At 42.1% G+C, this 20,655-nt stretch overlaps 1 protein-coding gene across 2 annotated transcripts in view; it reads left to right on the forward strand.

Moving 5' to 3' along the window:
- Nucleotides 1-1,168: 1,168 nt before the first annotated feature.
- HNF4G (hepatocyte nuclear factor 4 gamma) overlaps nucleotides 1,169-20,655 on the forward strand; it is a 71,517-nt gene continuing 52,030 nt past the window's right edge. The window contains exon 1 of one of the 2 annotated variants that reach the window (XM_071737810.1): nucleotides 1,169-1,174. The gene's annotated coding sequence lies outside the window, so the exon portion shown is untranslated. Of the gene's footprint in view, nucleotides 1,175-14,908; nucleotides 15,035-20,655 lie in introns of those variants that run through there. The other variant, XM_071737809.1, reaches the window with a different exon arrangement.

Below are 20,655 nucleotides of genomic sequence, written 5' to 3' on the forward strand. Positions count from 1 at the left end.
AAACTGTGCCAATGAATATACTAAAAGTTAAATAGCAAGAAAAATCGTGATCTAGCACTCAGCTTCATGCTCAACCCCTGTTTTATTCCGCAGCATAAATGTAGTCTTAGAGACCAACTTCATGGTCTGGAAACTAAATCCTCCATAACTTCTGCTTTCTCCCAGAATAGGAAGAAAATCATAGTTTTAAAAAGGTAAGAACTAATAGGAAGACATAAAAAGTCATACAAGATTTGCACAGGAATGCAAATTAAGTTACTGAATCAGCAAATAATTCATATTAGAAGGGATTTCAGGAGGCCATCTAGGCCAGCCTCCTGCTGTAAGCAGGGCCAACACTGAATGTGGACCAGATTAGGGTTGCCTGCTGAAGCGTGTTGGAATCTGACTGAAAGTTGCTCACAGCTGCCAAACACATTTTGAAAACAGCAAAATACAAGAGTCCAAATCTACCCATTAAAAGGTAATGGGAACTACCTGGGGTAACAATGTATTTGCCCTGAAGATTTTAAAACACAGGCATGTTCTATCTACAGCAGAGGACTGCTCATTGGTTTGATATAACAGCCTTCATACATAGTTGATCCCCCCTGAAATAAATAGCTCTTTGAGAGTAATAAGCAGTGCATTAAACTCAAATCCAATTCCTTGGCTTTCAATACTGTTGAGCATTCTGCCATCCAAATATTAAACGTAAAGCAGCTGCACTATAAGAGTGCCAGAAATTTATGGTCAATAAAGATCTGCCACTCGAGGCTAACATAAACGAAGAACAAGCCATCTGCCTAAAATCCAGAAAACTGCTTTAACAATTCACCTCAAATCTTTAGGCAAAACATAAAGATCTAACATCTTGAAGGTATTTAGCATAGGTATCAAGAAATATCCTAAGTAAGAAATGCATTTTTAATCCCACATCTACCAAAATTTACCGACCTTCATCAATAAAAATCTATCTAAACTAATTTATAGCCAAAGAAGTCACAGAGGGTGTATGCATTTTCTGTATAAGCAGGGATAGCTTTCCAAGGAGAATTTCAGAGAACTTAATAATTTCTATTATTAAACAGCTCTGGAATGTGCAGTGATGTAGGGAACAACAAAGAATTAATCAGTCTGTCTCAGATTCTACAGTAGGTTTTATGTGAATAGTGTTTAATTCCTTTTTTTGAATGTCTTGTTTAAGACAGAAAGGGAACACTGATGCATAATTCTATAGATACATATTATTTTATAACATATTACATATTTCTGATTTATACATAGAGCATTTTTATTATCTCTACATTTAAATGCTACGGGTTCCATGGGCAATGGATTTCCATAGAAGTTTCCTCTTACTATACAATGAAGCAAGAACAGATTACAGAAAATTACTATCCTTTCTGTAATAGATAATAAAAGCATGGGAAAGAATCTGTATGAACTGTATTAAACCTGTGGAAGTCAAAGGCCTTGCTAATAAGTTAAAAACAGAAAGAATGTTGTTCCATTTTGTTAATAGTAATTTTAGAAAACTATTGCTTTTAAAATGAAAGAATACCTTAATATTTATATGGAAATGTAAGGAGGATAGTAATTTCATTCAATCCCTTTAATGATTCAAGGCTTACAAATAAATCTAAAGAAGTTACAATGGCATTAAAAAAAAGCTATGCATTACAAAAGGATAAAGCAAACATCCTAGAGCAACATGTGTCAAGATGATGAATTCTTTCCTTTAATGTAATGCTTGTTCTCAAAAATTCCTTTGAAAATGCAAATTATCCATAGCATTCAGATCTTCTTATAGACTGATAGGTATGAAACACCTCTTCCTCGTAACTTAGGAATTAGCAATATATAGGTTTGTAAATATTCACTCATAATGTGAAGCAATCTTCCTTCATGAAAATAAGCTATGTTGCAACACCAGAACATACTTTGATAGGTTACTTTGGACCTGCTATCAGAAGTGGGCTTTTTCCTTCATAAGAAGACACTTTTAAAAATTAGTTTTTACTATGTCTCATATAAGACACTGCATAGGTATCAGGTATACATGGGATTGTGTAATTCTGATCCTGCTGCAATCAGTCGAACATGGGCTAAATCTTCTAGAACAACTTCCTCATGTGATATTATTCATAGTCATCAAGAACACCACAGGGGATTTTTCGTAATTAACTTTTAACATGACAAGAAGTAAAAGGCCACATGGCCATCTAGTGTTTACTGTAAGAAATGCAAGTGATCAACTACTCCCCATTTGCCAAGGGCTTGCACAGATACCCTTTAACAGTGAAAGTGCTTTCAGGGTGCATTTCTGCAAAGCTGAAACCTGAAAGTCTGTCTGTAACACTGAAAACCCTTGTAAAACAGGCTTATTTCGCAGCTTCAGTTATTCCCGTAAACTCTATCCTTACTTCAAGACTTTCACAGCACACATGGGGCAGAGCAGGGTGCAGGCAGGGAGAATTTTCAAAGACTCTCAGGCATTGAGTGAATACATTGAATTCTGGCAGCAGTCAAGTGACTAACTCTATCTGGTTATGTAAATAATATCTGCTGATACCTTGATACCCAAAACTAGTGTTCAAAGACAAATAAAGATTTTTTGCCTCTTCTCTGAAAGAGGGTTATTCCGAGCTGCCTGGCAGCTCTCTACCACGCAAACACACCAGGCACACCCTGGCATGTGGGATCCCAGAACATGCTGCACATCTCAGGTCTGGTCTTGCCCTGAGGACAGATTCAAACCCATAGCAAAAAAGAAAAAGACAGATGTAATAGTATTCTTCGGCTGCAGTATGACCTGGTGGTGAACCAGAGCAAGTATTTACAGAAGATCTGTAAGTCAAAGCATGCTTATGGCTGTCAGTACGTGTCAGGGTGGAGCTGTGATACACAATTGTTACAATTGTATGGTAATGTTTGCCTGCTCGGTCCCTAATGTATTCAGTGAAAAAAATAGCACATCCCACCACACACAAAAGTCATTTTGTTTCCATTGAAGGCGAAGGGAATTTTACCACTGACTTTGGCAACATTATACTTCTTATGAGATTAACTCATTTGTGTTCATGGGCATATACCACATTAGTTGTCCTTCACAGAAGTACAGAAATTTTCAGACTCACAGATGACCTGCAGAGGTCATCTCCTCAGACCCCCATGACAACCTGGAAGAAGAGAGAGGAGCTCTTCTCCACCTCCAGAGTAGTTCCTGACAACATAACTCAAAATTCAGGATGAATCTATTTTGCAAAATTTCAATATTTTTAAGAGACATTTTCTACTTCATTGTGCTCTGCCTGTCACTGCACGGTTCCATGTAGAAAGCAAAGGACTGACTGAAATCCTCCAGGAAAACTGACAACTCTTCCCGAGAAGAGAAATCTCTCATCAAAGCTACTTTTAATGCATTTGAAGATGCAAGAGACACAGCTAAACATCTCATCAGTAAATGTTCATTAGGAATGGCCCTTTTGTGCATAGTGAGTTTTAATTAGCACTACCTTTTGTCCCTGCAGGGGGTACTGCCAATGACAGCTGAGTTCACTTGCTTGCTGCCACTGGGTAAACACTGTGATGTCTGCCACCTACATGGATCTCTTCTGTGCTCATAAATGTGGGTTCTTGTCCTACCTCTACCTCGTTTGTTAATTATGGCCACTGAGAATTATGCCATCAAGCTTTTTTTTGAAGGTACTTTCAGCATAAAGATGGAAGAAATTAAATTACATTATAGCTAATGAAGGACCACCTGAGCCCTATAGCAATTTCTACAGGCATATGGGATCTGGTGGGCTATTCAAGAATGTAGAAGAAATATCTGAGGTGATTTAATTCATTAAATAATTCCCTAGGTTCTCACTAAGTACAACACATACACAGGTCACAGTGTTCTTTTCTTTTTTCCAATGTACAATTAATGAGAAGACACACTGAGGAGTGGTTGGATTTAAATATAAGAAAAGATACTACATATGCAAATATCCTGAAGGAAGCCCAGGAACCCATTTCACAAAAATACCCACCAGTGTAACGTGGCACAACAGCATTCTGCAATCTAGTTCATTGGACATATCCCAAATTAGACAATATTACATGAAGCCAAAGCAGAAATCTTTTAAAAAGTATCTGAGGGGTTGGAAACACATCCTTCAATACATTTAGTGGAAGATACATGTAAGTCTCAGCAACCTTTTAAAAAATCCCATCCTCCAAATATTTACTCCTGTTTTACTCTTGTCACATTTCAAAAGACCTAAGGCCTAAAAGAGCTTCAAGTAACACTCAACTGTAAAAACTAGGACTTGAAATTGGTGGGAATACTTCCAGCAGTTCTGACTACATGCAGTATGTCCAAAATACCCTCTAGCTCTTGTCACTTCATTGTCCAGAGAAGGAATGGAGTAGAAAGCATAGATAGCACTGTAGCTCATTTGCAGCCTTCCCATAAAACCAAAGGGTACAAGGATAATCAAGGGACTGGAACACCTGTCTTAAGAGGAAAGGGTTAGCGTCCTGGGACTGATTAGTCTGGAAAGAGACAACTAAGTGGAGATCTTATTAATGTCTGAAGGGTGGGCAGTCTATTTTCAGTGGTGCCCTGTGACAGGACAAGGGGCAATGGACACAAACTGGAACACAGGAAGTTCCACGTCAATGAGGAAAAACTTTACTATAAAGGAGACAGAACACTGGTCCAGAGTGCCATTACCGTTCCAACTTCTGGTAAATATACACAGACCTGACTAGTACTATATGATGGTGTAAAATTCATACATGAATATATACTTGTCAGAGTAATGAAATTCCACTTGCTTGTTAGCTGAATTTTCTCAGTTTCCACCAATATACATAAAGCTTTCAAAGTCTTACTACCATCTTGACAGAAGGCTATTACATTGCATTTAACTTCCTCGGTTGTCTCAAGGGCATCCTGATGCCTTCTGAACTGCTATTTGATGCCATTTTGCAAATGAAACAGTTTAGGGGATTGGTGACAGGATGCGGGGCCTACACTTGTGGGTCTGTGGTGGCCATCTCCCTGCTGTCAATACTGATCACAGTAATGCGTGGTTGCTTGCTGAAAATTAATTGGAATTCAAACTGTTTGCTAATTGATAGCAAGTGCATCAGAAACTACCCTGACAACTAACATCTCAGTTTTGGTGCGGCAATGAAATGGGTGAAAGAAGAAGTACCTGTCTCCATTCTTATCTTTCTGGGACAGGGTTGGATCAGTAGGTAGTTTGTGAAACTATATACTACCCATACAGTACCTAGTCAATGACCAAATAAGGAACTTCACTTTACAGGATTGTCAATCTATCACCTTTCAGGAGTGTTAAGTTCACTTAAAAAAATTAACTTTAGCAGAAAAGGATGTTATTGCTTTTACTGAGGTCAGTGAAAGGGTAATACCATTCTCAGTGATGCTAATGTGAAGGTACAAGGGTGACACGAGTTAATTGCACAGTTACCACTTCATTATTGATTTATACTCTCCTGACATTTACAGAGAAATAAAATAGTTTACACTTTACACACTCTCTCAAAATATAAGCCACAGAAACTACTGCAAAGAGTTGGACTTCAAACTGGTAAAATTGCAAAAGAATGAAATTAAGAATAGACATAATTTCTTCTTTCAGGTGCCTTCTGTGAAGCATTAAAACCATAGTTAAGGACTTTGAATGAAAGCAAAGAAAGAGGAGTCTTCTACTGAAAAAGTTTACTATTCCAGTATCCATGTGCATACAGAAATGTTCTGCCTCTGTGATTAGCGCAATTGCCATAATTAAGGCATGAACCTCTGTGAACTATATATTTTACTCCACGTGTATTCAAATGTCAAAAAACAAGACAATACATTAATATAACTCAATTGGTACAAATCTACCCAATCTATCTGAACTTTGACCGTGGCTCTACAGCATGTACATAGTTGTTCTTCCCTGGACAGAGTTTCTTTTATCAGCGCATTCAGCATGGTAACTTGATTCAGTCACTTTTGTTTATTTGCAAGTCAGGATGGGATACTTTTTGAAAGCAAGATTTCTCAAGAAATTCCATCTGAAATTTTCTTTAGTCATAGGGCTCATTTAAGATTCACATTTCTAAATCCCTTTCCCTGTTTCACACAACATTGTGTGATGAAGGGTATCGGAAAGCGATGCTTCAGTAGAGATGCAAGTCTCAAATTCACTTCCTCATACAAATCTCCACCCTCGAGGCTCAACCAAAATAACAGAAGATGAATCTGGGGCACATCAATAGTTCAGATGAAACACAGGTCCTAGATCTCAGGTCTACTTCCATGCATGCTCTGTATTCTTATCTGAAGCTCTGTGCTAGACCTGTGAAGCATACAGTTTCATCTTCAGGGAGTCTAGGACCTCTTCCTTTATTGTTTGAGTCTGGCTTTCTCCCCAGAACTTTTATTTGTCCCAACAGGAGGAATACCCTATTACACCAGATACATGAATCAGGAGCTGGAACACAGACAGACTAAAAAACTTGGCGTAATATCACACAGTAAGTCTACAGAGAAAGCAGAGGAAGTAGTACATCTATACAAATGTTTAAATATATATATAGAGCATCCCTCAGGGACAAATTAACTGTTCCATGGTGATGGTAGCATAGACAATAGAGAAGCAGTTGTTCCCAAAGGACATCTTTCTTGGAGGATCCAATGTTTTCCACACTGGGGAGATAATTTCCTTTCACTGTACTCTTGTCCAGCATGCCTCTTTTGGTTTACATGTTTTATTCTACAGGGACAAACCAATAACTCTTAAAACAGCTATTTTGTAATGAGTTTGATGCGTTCCATTTTTCTAACCAACACACATCATTGTGACTTAAATGGTCTTTTTGTTTCTGTTTCTCAGGGAAAGGTGGAAACTCTGAAATTCACTCATGTTAGCATGTCATAAAATTACACATACAAACTTTCCAGGGAAAAAGCAATCTGAGTACTTCACTAAAACATCCCAGTGTTAAGCTGGCAAAAACATGCACCAATCTCTCCCATTCCTTGAAAGAAAATGCTTGTTTCTACAAATAAGTGTGAAAAAATACACAGAAAATTAGCAAACATTAACTTATACTGTGTGATATGATCTATATGGTGTAGTTATTTTTATGGTGATGACCTAATTCTTGGGGTTAGCAATGGAATTTTACAAATTATTTAATATGTAAATATATTGTCTCTTAGCAATCGTAAGCGTTGCTTGCTTGTATATTTTTTTTATCCAGCTTTAAACTTTTAGCTTTAAGTAATACATTCAAAAGAATTACAGCTTTAGGTTCATCATCAAGAAGGTAAGAATGCAGATACTGTGGTTAGGCTTTAGGTTAGACTTCAGGTAGACTACATTGTGTCACGTGGTTCTTACTGAAAATGTAAATATGGAGTTTTAGATTTATAGTTATCTTAAATATCAAAAACTTATTAAAATCCTGTTTTTCTCAATTTTTTTAATTACCTCAGAAACAAACTTGTCTTATATTATTAAAATAAATAGGAACATAGTAGGGTTTGATCATGTGTTCTGAATGTTGCTGTACTCTGTACCATGCATGAAGAATATATTAGAATAACAGTTGTAGCTGCATTCCTACTAGCTCTGATAATTTTAGCAGCACATACAAGGCTGGGGGTACATATAAAGCAGTCTGTTCCTTCTGGATCTGGTGAGTTCAGTACTAGAAGACAGACAGAGGTTCTCCCCCTCACAGATGACTGAAGTTATACTTGCAAAATCTCCAACACCAAAACTGACCCAGAAGGCCACTCAGCTTCTGCTGCAAGTTTCCTGTCCTCTTTTTATCTGTTTTTTGAACATTATATCCCCCCTTCAGTTCTCCTATTGTAACTGAGTGCATGTCCCATATTGTAAGAATCATCTGATTCTAAAGCATACAAGTTGACACAATCTTTAAGTCAAGCTGGACCTCATTGTGACATGGTTGGTGCAAGACCTCAAAAAATGGAAGCTTTCAGATAGGAGTGGACAACCTAGAAAAAAGTGCTTAGAGCAAGGGGGGGGCTCGCAGGGCTCTTTAGCACTCATCTGGTTCAGCCCCTTCAGTCTCAGCTGCTGTGGCCAACATCAGGTCTTCTCCTTCAGACCTGAGCCATGTGTTTCTGAGCTGACTATGTTGAAGTGGTTAAAGTGCAACTGGATCAGCTGAAACCAGCCAGGAGGAGTTGGTTTGCATTTTCATAAAGCAATATTCCTCAGCTGGTGATCTGTGAATCACTGTGGTGACTGTGAATTAAGCAGGACTTGAAAGGTAGCTAAGAAAAATAAATAAAAACACAAGTATTGCCATGAGTCTGTACCTCCACTGAAACAAAAAGGTGATAAGCTACAAATAAAGTTAAAAAAATTCTTTAACAACTTAATACCCAAAATAGGCTCTAAAGCTATTCTGTAATTCTTTCTATGCAGTGCCAAAACCAATACATTCTGGGATGCTATAAAAATAGCTGGTAAACTTTAAGATTTAGGTGATTTGCCTCATCCTCTCTGCATCTACCTGAACACAGGTACAAAGAGCCTAGGCAGACCATTTACTTTTAACTTTCATTATTAACACACACAAATAGAACTTGTTTAAATGGTTCATTAGGCTTCTAGGGTGCTTTTTACCTGCAGAGTCAAGCTGAAAACATTGCACGAGTTTCATCCAGTTGATGTCATGATGACTGAATTATTCCCAATTCCCAGCAAGATGATTTTTATATGCCACATCTACATTGTCAATATGAATCTATACATGCTGCTTATCAGTATACACAGTGTGAGTTATACTCACTTATCAGTAAAAGATAATTTTCTTTTGCCTTGCCTACATTTTTGATTCAATCATCCCTAACTGAACCAATGAAGTAGAACTACTTGTGTACAAATTATGCATCAGATGCATACTCATCCTGTTAATCTCTGTTCTAGGCTGTTTGAGTCTTGCTGCGTTCTCACACTGGTATTGTTGAAATCTCTTTCAACAGCAATATCCTCTGCTTGCCTATTCTACAGTTTCTAAGGTATCTCCCAGGACCTGTACTTCCTGGGAACACTCTAAGTTGTCCATAACACACTCAAATTTAGAGGACTGCACTTGAGTAAAGATCCTTTCAGAATAGCCCGCACTGGACAGAGCATGCAGACTAACACATATGCATCCATGCTGAAACTGCTATGTATTTAAACCCTCTCCATAATTTTTATAAATAAGCAGGAGGCATATTCTGTATCATATTAAAGACATCAAATAATGATAGAACAATACACTTCTCAAGTGTAGACCAAGCAACAATCCTGAGAAAGTTGATCTTCTGAAACCAGTGCTTTTAGATTGTGATACATTGTGCAGTGCTTAAAATAACAGAAATATTTTTCTATTAATCTCTTCATACATACATCTCCTTACTGTATTTTGGAAGGAAGAGAAATTAATCACAATTTGCATAAAGCATACCATAACATGGCCTGGATTAAGCTACAAGATCGAAGTAGTATCTCCAAATATGCTGTTACTATTTTCCCCTATGGAATAATTATCTTTGTTCTCATTACCTCAGTAAGTACATTTGTGCTTTCAAGCCTTTATTCCTGCCTTAGCCTGGCAGGATTTTTAATCAGAAAATCAAACAAATTGAACAGGATTTGTACTTCCACATATTCACCACCGCTCTGTTACTGACACTTCCCAGACAATGATTTGCCTCTCACCCTCTGCATCATCAGAGGATGTGCTCTTTCTGGGAAAAACAATTGATAGGATCGCTGACATGGTTCAGGTGGAACAAACAGGACAGAGACCCCGGCTCTTACACTCTACCGATCTACATCATAACTATTTGTGGGGTGAAAGGGTCAAGTTCGGGGGTGGCCGGAAGCAAACGAATCATTCAGGCAGCGTGAAACCCCCCGGCTGCCGGTCTTTCCTCTTCTAATAGGTGGGACGCCTCGCATGCGACACTTCGGCACGCTGGAAGGAGTTTGCTCCCCACCTCACTTCCAGGATCTCGTTACTGGCTGGGGCGGTGTCCCCCGCCTTGACTCCAGCTGCCACCACCCCGCGACTTCCGTGTGCCCGGGGCCGCAGCCAGCGCGGGGCCACAGCGGGCAGGGAATTGCGGGGCCGCTAGGTGGCGCGGTTGGGTCTCGCACAGAGCCCGCGCCGCCCTTACGGCCCGGCCCGGTCCGGCACTGCCCTGCCCGGCCTGGCCCTGCCCTGCCCAGCCTGGCCCTGCCCGGTCCGGCCACTGCCGCTCCCCTCTGCCCCCGCGCTCCGCAGCCCCCTCTCGTTAGGCAGAGAGGGGCAGCCGGAGCTCTCCCCCCGCCCCCCTTCCCGCTTCATTCTGCTGCTAATGAGGGGAACAGCCGAGGGGAAGGGGCGGGGGGGGGGGGGACGGGGACAAATCATCTGAAAAGCGAGGCGGAAAATTACCATGGGCAACCGCCACGAGGCTGTTTTTGTTTCTCGGCTCTCGCAGTAAACTCTTGTAATCTGCAGTTATTAGCATAATCTTCAAAGATCTTTTAGGAGGGATAATCTTTAAACTGCCTAGGGTGCTCGCTTGTGAGGCTCCTAAATAGGATATCATTGGAGGGCCGTCAATACTCTTTGAGGTGTCTTTCTTCGGGTTCGAGGGGTTCCTCTCCGCCTTCTGCTGTGGAGGACAATAATGTAATCTCCGCCTTGATGGGGGTCAGGAGAACATTACAGCTCTGAATACTCAAATCTTCTCTCTCGCGGGCTTTTAATTTACGAGGGGGGAAAGGCATATATTTTCCCTCGAAGTTTACTTTTCGTCAAGGGTAATTATCTCACTTGCATTTGAACTCTTCGGGGGACTGGAATGAGTTTCCAATCATTTGATTCCCCTGCCTGAAATCTATAGCTCTTTTGTGTGAACCTGCAGAGCTCTGGAAATGAACAACCCAACCCGCGGTTTGCAGAAATGTTCATTGCAGCGAAGGGTGTGTTAGGAGAATACAAACAGCACCCACAGATAGTTGCCAAGGGCACCTAATACATCTTTGCATTACACCTTGAACTAGTCTGCCCGTATCTCCGAGTTTTTATTGCATGGATCATAAATGATTGTAAAGTCTGCAAATCTTTCATGAAACCCTGGCAATTAATAGTTTAGCCAGGGAGCCTTTAAAGAAAACAGGGTCTCTTAACGCAGCTCTTGAAATCGGTTCATAGCCGCGTGGTGCCGGCGTAATCTCACGATTCAGAGTTTTAAGAGATTTACAGCTTTTCTTTTATTTTGAACAATGCACTTTCTCTATTTTTCAAGACAGGAAAACCCAGAAACGTTAGTTACTACCAGAATGCCAGGTGCTCTGATCAGTGGGAGGGGGAAAGGGCTCAGCAGAAGTCAGCTTGAACGCTAGGTACTACAACCAGTAAAATTAGACCGCGTTTCCCATTTATGGTTTCAGGTAACCACATAAAACTAGCTATTTCTTTAAACCGGTTTGGTCTTGATCGTTTCCTGTATTGCGCTTTTAAAGGCAGGAGCACCCCGTGACCCTAAGTGACTGTAGTTCCCGGCAGCCGTTTGGATTGCTTTATGAAGGCACGTTGGGGTCCTTTATCAATTATTCGTGTTAACAAAGAAAAGGCGCTTGCCTGAAGATGCGAAAGTTCTTCAAGGGAGGGTCCTGCGAGGGAAGAAGTGCCCAGTTCCCCATAAATGATTTACAAGGGATGGATCAGTAACAGGGAAAAAGCAGCTCAGGAGAGAGAGAGGGCACGCAAACAGTTGCTTCACCCGCAGGTTAATGATACCGGAATGAAGCGAGCGGAGGCCAGGCGGGCTGCCCTGACTGCTGTCCCGGCCCCTGCCACGCCGGCTGCGGGGGCAGCCCCGGTTGATCCCCTTGTTTTCTTCCCCAATAATCTGCCGGGCGCCTGCCTGGCTAGGGGCAGGCAAACGCTGCTCGGAGCAGTGCGGAAAGGGCAGAGCCTGGCAGGGGTGGCCCGTAGTAGCCCCGCGGGAGCGTACGGGGCTGTACGCCGAGGGCGAGGGTCTCTCGCAGGGCGGAGGGGAGGACGGTGGTGGAGGCTGAGCCGGAGACGGCAGCCCGGCGGGGAGCTACCTGGCTGGTGTCTCAGGCTACAGCCAGAAGCAGCCAAGTGCTAAGAGGGGCTTCTACAAATTGACACTGAAACTATACTTCCTGGGACTTCCTCATGGAGGTCTGCGCCTGAAAATATTCGTTATCTCCGCCTTAAATGGCTACATGGATTTCCTTCCCTCCCGAACTTCGCTACTGTCTTCCAACCCGTCCTCTCGGGGTGTAGTTAAGGAGAGATGTGGTGAGCAAAAGGGGCATCTCCTGCCCCTGATGACGCAGCTGATGCTTTCAGGGATCCCGGACAGAAGGTCGCTGCAGCTGCACTGGTGCCTTAGTGCTCCACCCTCGGGGTAGAAGAAGGGAGGGGAGGTGGGGAGCAGGACTGGAGGTGGCGGGAACCCCCACCTTGGGAGAAGCGGGAAGGGCTCCTGGCCACGGGCGCGGTTCTTTGGGCGGTCGCATGATTTCATCGTGGAGGTGACTCGTAAAAATGCTGCTTCAGAGGTAGCACTGGCGGCGAGGTTACCGTCAAGGGACTCTATGCTGCCCCCCCATTCTTCCTCAAAAACGTTGTTGATAACTAAAAGAGGCAACCACTTCATAAAAACCATTTAAGGAAACGCTGAAGCCGAAATGAAAACCACTAGTTACATTAAGGTTAAATCAAACGTGGCCTTACGTGATGAGAAATACGCGCAAATATTCCCCGCATAGGAAAGAAATTCCATTTACTATTCTGCAAGCTGTTCACTTTTGGCACGAAGCACTACCTTTCCCGCAGAAAGAATAGTAACGTTTGTATACGCTGTTGACTGGAATCAAAACGTCCAGACCTCCTCGTCATCAAATCTGCCAGTGTCCAGGTGCAAGTGCAAAAATAGTTACTGCCCATGACCATATGGCTTTAGAATATTAACTTTATTCTAATTAAGACAGCAAAGAAATTTCAACCAATCCTCTTTATTCATACAAAACAACTGATTAGCCCAAGGTATATAGCTAAGATTCTTGAAGAGAGGTTATAAACAGCCCTCATTTCAGCGACAGTCACTTTTTAAACCGGCTATTTGCCCCCGCGGGTTGTTCCGAGGCGCGCAGTAGGCAGCAGCAGTAACGTTTATTTCATTGTCAGTGCTGCCCTTGCCTGCAGTATTTTATCTGCAGCCGGAGATGGACACGAACTCCTCAGGAAAAGAAGTCTACCTTGCTGACTTTTATTGGCCTTTCAAAAACCACCTCTGAAATAACACTGGAGGGCTTTGGGTGTATTTACACCGTCCATGTAGATATCTGAGCAATTATTTCCAGTGATAACTAATGTTTCGTAATTGGGGGTGTGTGGTGGTGGGGGATCATACATATTTTCCTTTGTTCCCTCCAACGGACAATCGAAACTCCCAAGAAACTGAATCCAGAGTTTCCACGGGCAAACTGTGGAAATAAGGAACTGGCCATCGAAACAAGATACAACAACACGGCAAGGTACCGTCGGTACTAGAGAGAGGAAAATGATCTCCTCTCTGGGGAAACCAATCAATCACCGGCCGCTCTCCAAGACTGCAGGAAGAGAACATTTTTCATATTTTTTTTCTCATCTCCTTCCTGTGTAAGAGCCCGCGTAGTCCTCTCTCCTGAGAGCGCGTCGTTAAATCACTTGACACGGGTGGGCAGTTTGGGGACTCGGGCATGTTCACGCACTCACGGTGAGGTAGTCCCTCTCTATGGGGACTTTGGTCATTCTTACATAGGAACTTCTGCCAAATATCCTCCTCTCAAACTGCCAGGGAGGCCCCCCGGATGATATTTGGAGTGACAAGATACGACCTTCATTGCCTTGAATTATTTTCTTCCTGATGCCTCTGTGGGTGTGAGCTGGTGATACCATAGGCAGGGCGCTAATTATTGTTTCGAGTCTGTGAATGTTCTATGTCGGAAGACAAGGACAGTTATTATTTTAAAAATACTTCCTTGTGTCACGACCTTCCCCATGGTACGAGGCCGACGAAGTATCTCTAGCGAGGGGAACCCAGAGTCTGAAGTGGATCCCCGTATTTGGTTCCCTTTCTTTTTCATCATAAGGCGTCCAGTTAAAAGAAGGGGGGGGGTTTCTCCTCCCCCCGCCAGGACAGCGTCAGTGAAGCAAGGGGAGAGACACCGGGTGGGGAACCTTAGAGATTTGACCTCCCGCAAATCTGCAGCTGCCAAACACGGCGTAGAGATGAGCACTACGCTTCGGGGGGCAGCGGGGGCCGCCCCCCCGCCGGGGATCGCCGTTCGCTCAGGCCGTACCGGCTGGCGGGACACTGAGCAGCCCAGAGCAGGGTGGGTCGGGGTTCTCTCCCCGCCCGCAGCCCAGGAGCAAGGGAATCGGCCGCTCCCCGTCCCGGCGGCCGGAGGGCGCTGCGGCGGAGCCAGACGAAGGATGGGGGGAGTGGGGCTGGGGGGCAAAGCGCCTCCGGAGCACCGCGGCTCCCGCCAGCGGGAGCCCAGCCGAGCCGGACGGAGGCGAGCCGGGCCGGGCCGGGAACAACGGGCCCGCCCGCTGGCGGGGCGCGGGTGCGCGCAGGGCCAGTCGCTGTCGGCAGCGGCAGCTTTCAGTTTTCATTGAGGCCGCTGGTTACTGTTTAACATCCCCACCCACGTTTCAGTTTGTTTAGTAAATCGATCTGATGGTTGGGCTGAGGCTGCTGCCCTGTCGCCATTGAGCAAAGTTAATTCCTCCCCCCGCCCCGCTCCACACACTCTTCTCCTCCTTCTTCCCTCTACAGCATATGGTAAAGACGGTGCCAGCCACACCAAACAAGTCACGCAACCCAGCGCCGGGACGCCCGCGGGGACCCGGGGGGTGCGGGGGAGGCAGGAGGCCCGGGGGATGCCGCCTCCTTGAGCTGTGACCGCGCCGCCGGAGGCCGAGGGACGGGGCGGCCCCGCCGGTAAGTTCCCGGGGGCCAGCGAGTGGCACAGCCCCGAGCACCCCTCCGCGCCGGCGGGCAGCCTCGCCGGAGGCGGCGAATGTGTGAGGTGGGGACAGCTGCCCCGGCTCGTGGTAAAACGGACAGCAGCCGATCTGGGGGATAATTTAATTTTATACATTTTTTAAAAAAATATTTATTATTATTATTATTTTATTTTTCTTTTTACGTTTGGTCACGTGTCCCTGTTGTCGGCGTCCGGGGCGCTCCAAGAGCCGCGCTGGGCTGGGCGCAGCCTCGGGCCCCCGGGGCGGGGTGTGTGCGTGTCTCGGTGGCGGGAGCCCGGCCCAGCCCGGCTCCGATGAGCCCCTGGCTCCCAGCCCGCAGCCCCTGCCCCCGCAAGAGAGTCTCATTGCTGCCGGGGGGGCTGTGCTGGCATTTGTGTCTCCTTAGCCGTCTTTGCACCGGCTTTAGGAAGATTTTCTAAAGGCTTTTTGTTTTTGCCTCCCTTGCATATTTCTCCGCCCCCTCCCTCATGATCAGCAGTGCAGCAGATGTGTTTGTTATTGTAGGGCAGCTCCTAGGAATATCACTTGGTGCTGGATGCCTTGCTATAGAATCCTAAGGTATTTCCCTTAGGGGGAAAATAATTATAAAAGAGAAAATTAAAACATGAAACGGGCAAAGCAAGACAAGAATAACTTTAGCTAGTCGAATCCAGAAGTGTTTCCAGTGCTTTAACAGTGTTGCAGGTGCACTGCATGCAGGGTAACTGGTGAAAGCCAACTTTCAGATGTCACACCTGTGACAGTCAAACACCTGTTTTTGCACACTGAAATGGAAAATACAGTAAAGCATTTTGTAAAGTAGACAGTAGGTTGCAATACCAGTATTTTAAAATTGTTTTCCACATTTTCATAAGTCAGGATCACATAGTAAGCTATGGTTGTGTTAAATTGGACTTTCCTTTGTTTAGGCCTTCTACAGTGCTGCACCTATTTGATTTATTCTGATTTCTCATCCACATGACAAAGAGTAGTTTAAAGTGACATCTCCTTTGTTACTGGTGCTGAGTATGTTAAAAATGAATTAGTGAATAAAACTTACTAAGCTACACAAAATCCTTAAGTCTTACACGCTGAGAAAACTACGATGTGCTGTGTAATTCTCCATATTCCTTAAGAACAAAAATTCTTCCAACTTGTATTAGAGGCATATTAAGCATTTTTATATATGCAGGTCATTTTCAGAATTTTTTCTGTGTATGATTTTCAAATATTTTGGTCATTTAATTGTTTTTCCTTTTTATAGTATTATGATGAAGGGGAAAAGGACAAAATGCTCAGCTGTAGCTCATTTCACACTTCTCATCCTTCAGTCTCTGAAGCACTGATTGATCCCTATCCCTGTCTTACTGAAATTTATCAGGCTGCGTAAGGCTGGCTTTATACCTTTATTTTAAAAATAAATAAAATCAAGTGTAAAAAAATATGAGGATCACGTTATCTTTTTCACGATGTTACCTTTGATATTAGCAGCTCATGCATTTGGACTCACATATAACATGAACTTTGTTTCCTCTGCACCTTATGTCATATAACCAGAGGAATATCCCTTTTCCAAAATTTTGTACTTAGCAGCAGTAGTGTAAAACAAGAGCAATGCAGAGGTCCCGTTCGCATTTCCAAGATGGATGTTGAAAGTATCCTTAGGCAGTGTGTTGAGAAAAGCTTCAGGTGGCATTGAGCTACCATTGCTCTCTGTCCTGCACCCACAAGGGAAGAACACAGGCGGTACAGCAAGGAAAATAGAATTCCTGTGGCCTGACTATAATAGCCAGTTTTTTGGGTGGCCAAGTGCTTTTTACTGCTAATTTGTGCAAATCTTTAAATTCTCTTCAGACAAAGTCCTTAACAGAAGTGTTCTAGTATAAACACCTTTGCTATTCCCATTCCTCAAGATAAATAGCATTGCTTGGCCAAATTTGAATCTGAATCAAATTCTACTTGATTCCAATGAGTTTACTGAACTACAGTAGTGCAAGAAAAGAACTTCCTCCATGAATTTGATACGGTTCCTGTTTGAGATTTCACAGCAGAATTTATATGTGTCCATTTGGACTCAATACAACCAGAAATCGGTCCATATTCTCTCTTTAAGCTGTCTCTGACTTGTGTGAAAAAATGGGGTCCAGCACGTGCCATCAGTGTTACTTGCAAATCTGCATCATCTACCTCTATTTCCACTGTCTATGAGAAACAAAACATGACTTTAAACATTATTAATTCCTTATAGGAGGTCATTAATTGAACGAGGCTTCCTGAAACAAATTGAAAACTAATAATGTCGTAATCCATACAATGGAAAAAATCGACTTCTTGTTAGTGGTTTTTTTTGGTTTTTTTTCTTTGTTTATTTGGGAATTGAACCTGTTATAACAAAAAATGATTCACATCTGATTTAAGCCTGCATTGTTGGCATCATGTGGTACTAAGCCTAGCAGACAGCGTTTTTACATCTGTCAAAGAGCAGGAGCAATGTACTCCATTTATTAATTGATAAACAGACTTTCAAGTTGGGCATCTCTCTGCCTCATTCCATAGTGATTTCAAAGTTCTGTCTTTTGCTTGTGATCTTTGAAATATTCTCTTGATTTATTAATTTTCATTTTTTATTTAATGAAGTCATTCAGCTGTTCAGAAGTCTTCCATTTCTGTGTCTAAAACTGAATATTAAGCCTGAAAACTAGTTTGATTTGGTTACATTGTGTCATGTTGATATGAAGTATGTAATAGCAGATAATTGCATTATTCTGATAATGTAGACTACTTCAGAAAATAAAGATAGGGTTTATTTCTGTGGTAAGTAGTTACCTGTTGTACAGGGTAATATGTCCTGTGCTAGAATTTAATTCCTCAAGAGGTATTGCTGCAACATAAAATAACACTGGGGGAAGGCATGGCTATTAGGTTTTAATGTATCTTAATAAATGATGCATTACATAACATCATGAAGAGAAAATACAGGAAATGTTTTTCTAACAGATTAAGAGGTGTGAATGTCTTGCAGCAGCTTTGATTGAATCAAAGATTTTTCAGATTTTCAGTTTTAAAACAGCATACCCTTAAAACCAGGTCAGAATGTCAGAGCTGAGATCTGTCAAACTGAAAGGCTCCAACAACATTTTCAAACCTTTCTCAATTGTCAATTTAAGTTAATTGAAAATGAAAGGTCTCGCTTTCAGGATTGGGCCATTTAAATAGAAGCCTGCTGCTTTCATTTTGTAGAAGGGCAATCTCCTTCCACATACGTGTTTTTAAAAGGTTCATTCATAATTCTCCCTTCACACTTCTATTGGAAATGACAGAATTCATTATTTCAGTTCTTGAACTATTTTTCTGCAACTTGGGTGATGAATTGTATGAGATCTAGTTCATAACGTGGCACGGCAACCCACATGATTTAAAATTCTCAAGGCTCGATCTGTCCCTTCCTGGCACTTGCTTGGCATGGGTGCAGGGAGCTTCCATGTGCATCCTCTGCCTCCTATGGAGTAGCAGGTTGGGATTTTTTTAATTTAATACTGACTAGGAAAAAGACTTGCATCCTTGCTCAGTAATTCACTAGAGGTATCCAGGCAACAAGGATATACATTACAGTCAGCAGTATACAAGGTGCTGTGTGAATTTTCCTTGCCGTCTGTTTATCTGGAATCCAACTGCAGTAGACCTATGAAAATGGCTCTGTTTCCACTGTCTATTCCTAGCATGGTTAAGTTTACTTTTGGACTTGTTTTTTTGTTTTGTTTTGTTTTGTTGTGTTTTTTAAATTTGTATTTAGTTCTCTTATGGAAAAGGATTTCTCAGTGTATGACAGTAACTGCCCAAACATGGGGATTAGGCTCAAGTGGGAGAGGGATATCAAGCCTCTGTGAAATGGCAAATACAGATCAGCTTGGAATTGATAGCACATCTATGGGAAGGTTGCAATGAGAATCCCCTTTTTGAGAATCATTTTTGTACAGGGTTGCTAGGCTACACCAGCCTCGTATATGCACTTGTCTGAAAAAAAATTAGTAGTAATGTCCATCGGTTACCAACTACCTGCTTACAAAAATAGGTCTCACTGGCAGAAAGTTACGCAGATTCAATTTTCTGTTTTTATTTGCTAAACAAGGCATTTTTTATTAACTGCTGATATGTAAAGTATCAGCCCTGGGCACTGAGTGGGGCCAGTTCATACTCTCAGAACTGGTCCAGATGCTCACAACAATTACCATGCTTCTTCACATATCTCAGGCACTTTTCATGTCTCCTGCAGATAGACATTTTAATATTTTTTAAAGTTTTTTAAATTGATGAGTAAGATGAGAAAGATGATCCCTCCTGATACGACCACTTTCAGCATCACACTCAAAAAAGTGTCTTGCAGACCACGTATTTTGCTATGCCCTTCAGGATAATAACATTTATTTCTTTTGCAAGGAAATGTCAGACTGACATTACATTAGCAGAAGAAATTCTCTGAGTGGAGGTCTAGACACTGCTCAGAGAAAGGAGACGGTGACCACGCTGTGATTGAACATTAGTACATGCTCACCGTCCTCTCTCTGTGCCTGGTATAGTTAGGTGTTTGCTTGTACCTGCTGTTTTAGTTCCAAGGCTAAAATCATGATTTTGGAAAATGATAGAATTTTTTTCATTGAATTGCTAAATACTTCACCTGTTTGTTACTCCCTGGCTCCCAGCTGTTAAGCAAACTGAAACCAGTCTTTTCTGCAGGACTCTGGTTGCCACTCAGTGACCCTCTTAGGTGTGATGGGGATCTTGCACGTTGTTGGCTGCATATGTAGTTTCATACAGTGTCTGGGCAGTTGATCTTCAATATGTTTTTTTCTTTTGTCCACACAAAAATGGAAGTAGGATTCTTATGAATGCTGAAAACAATGCATAGCTTTTATTGGTAGATCTCATCTTGGTGGTAGATGCTGCCAACATTATAGTTACGTATTATCCCTATTAAATATCCTTCTTGCCTTTTGGGAGAAGAGAGGTATTTCTGACTTTAATGTCCAAATCCAGAACTTTTCAGAAAGATTTACATTTTTAGAGAGGCTTTAATATATTTCAATACTTCTGACTTAGTTCATGCTTTACAGTCGTACCCTGTATTACTGCTTTTAACTTTCTTTCCTTTTTATCTGACTCTCTGAGTTTCAGTGACTTTTTATATTATTATTAAATATTTGAATTGAACAAGTGGTTTATGGGATACTTACAGACAATGCTTTTTAATTTACTTTAGGTTTGAAGTGCCAGAACTTAGTCTGACATAATTTTAAGGCACAACTTTAGATTTGATCATAGTAAGAGGGAAAAAAATGGGAAGAGAGGCAGTGGGTTTTAATATGAGACTTCACAGAATGTTAGGGGTTGATCTCTGGAGATCATCTCTAGCCCAACCCCCAAATTTATTTTGCTGTGTTTCATTTCAGAAGCTTCTAGATAAATCCCGAGGATACAAATTAGTCACTTTAAGAGTTTGGTGCTGACATCCAAACTTCCATGGAAAAACAGGTCATTATATCAAAGATAAACCATCATTTGGAAAAAAAAAATTGACTCCTCCACTGAAGTTTTTAG

The sequence above is a fragment of the Heliangelus exortis genome, chromosome 2, assembly GCF_036169615.1.
Source record: "Heliangelus exortis chromosome 2, bHelExo1.hap1, whole genome shotgun sequence".
Taxonomy (NCBI): Eukaryota; Metazoa; Chordata; class Aves; order Apodiformes; family Trochilidae; genus Heliangelus; species Heliangelus exortis.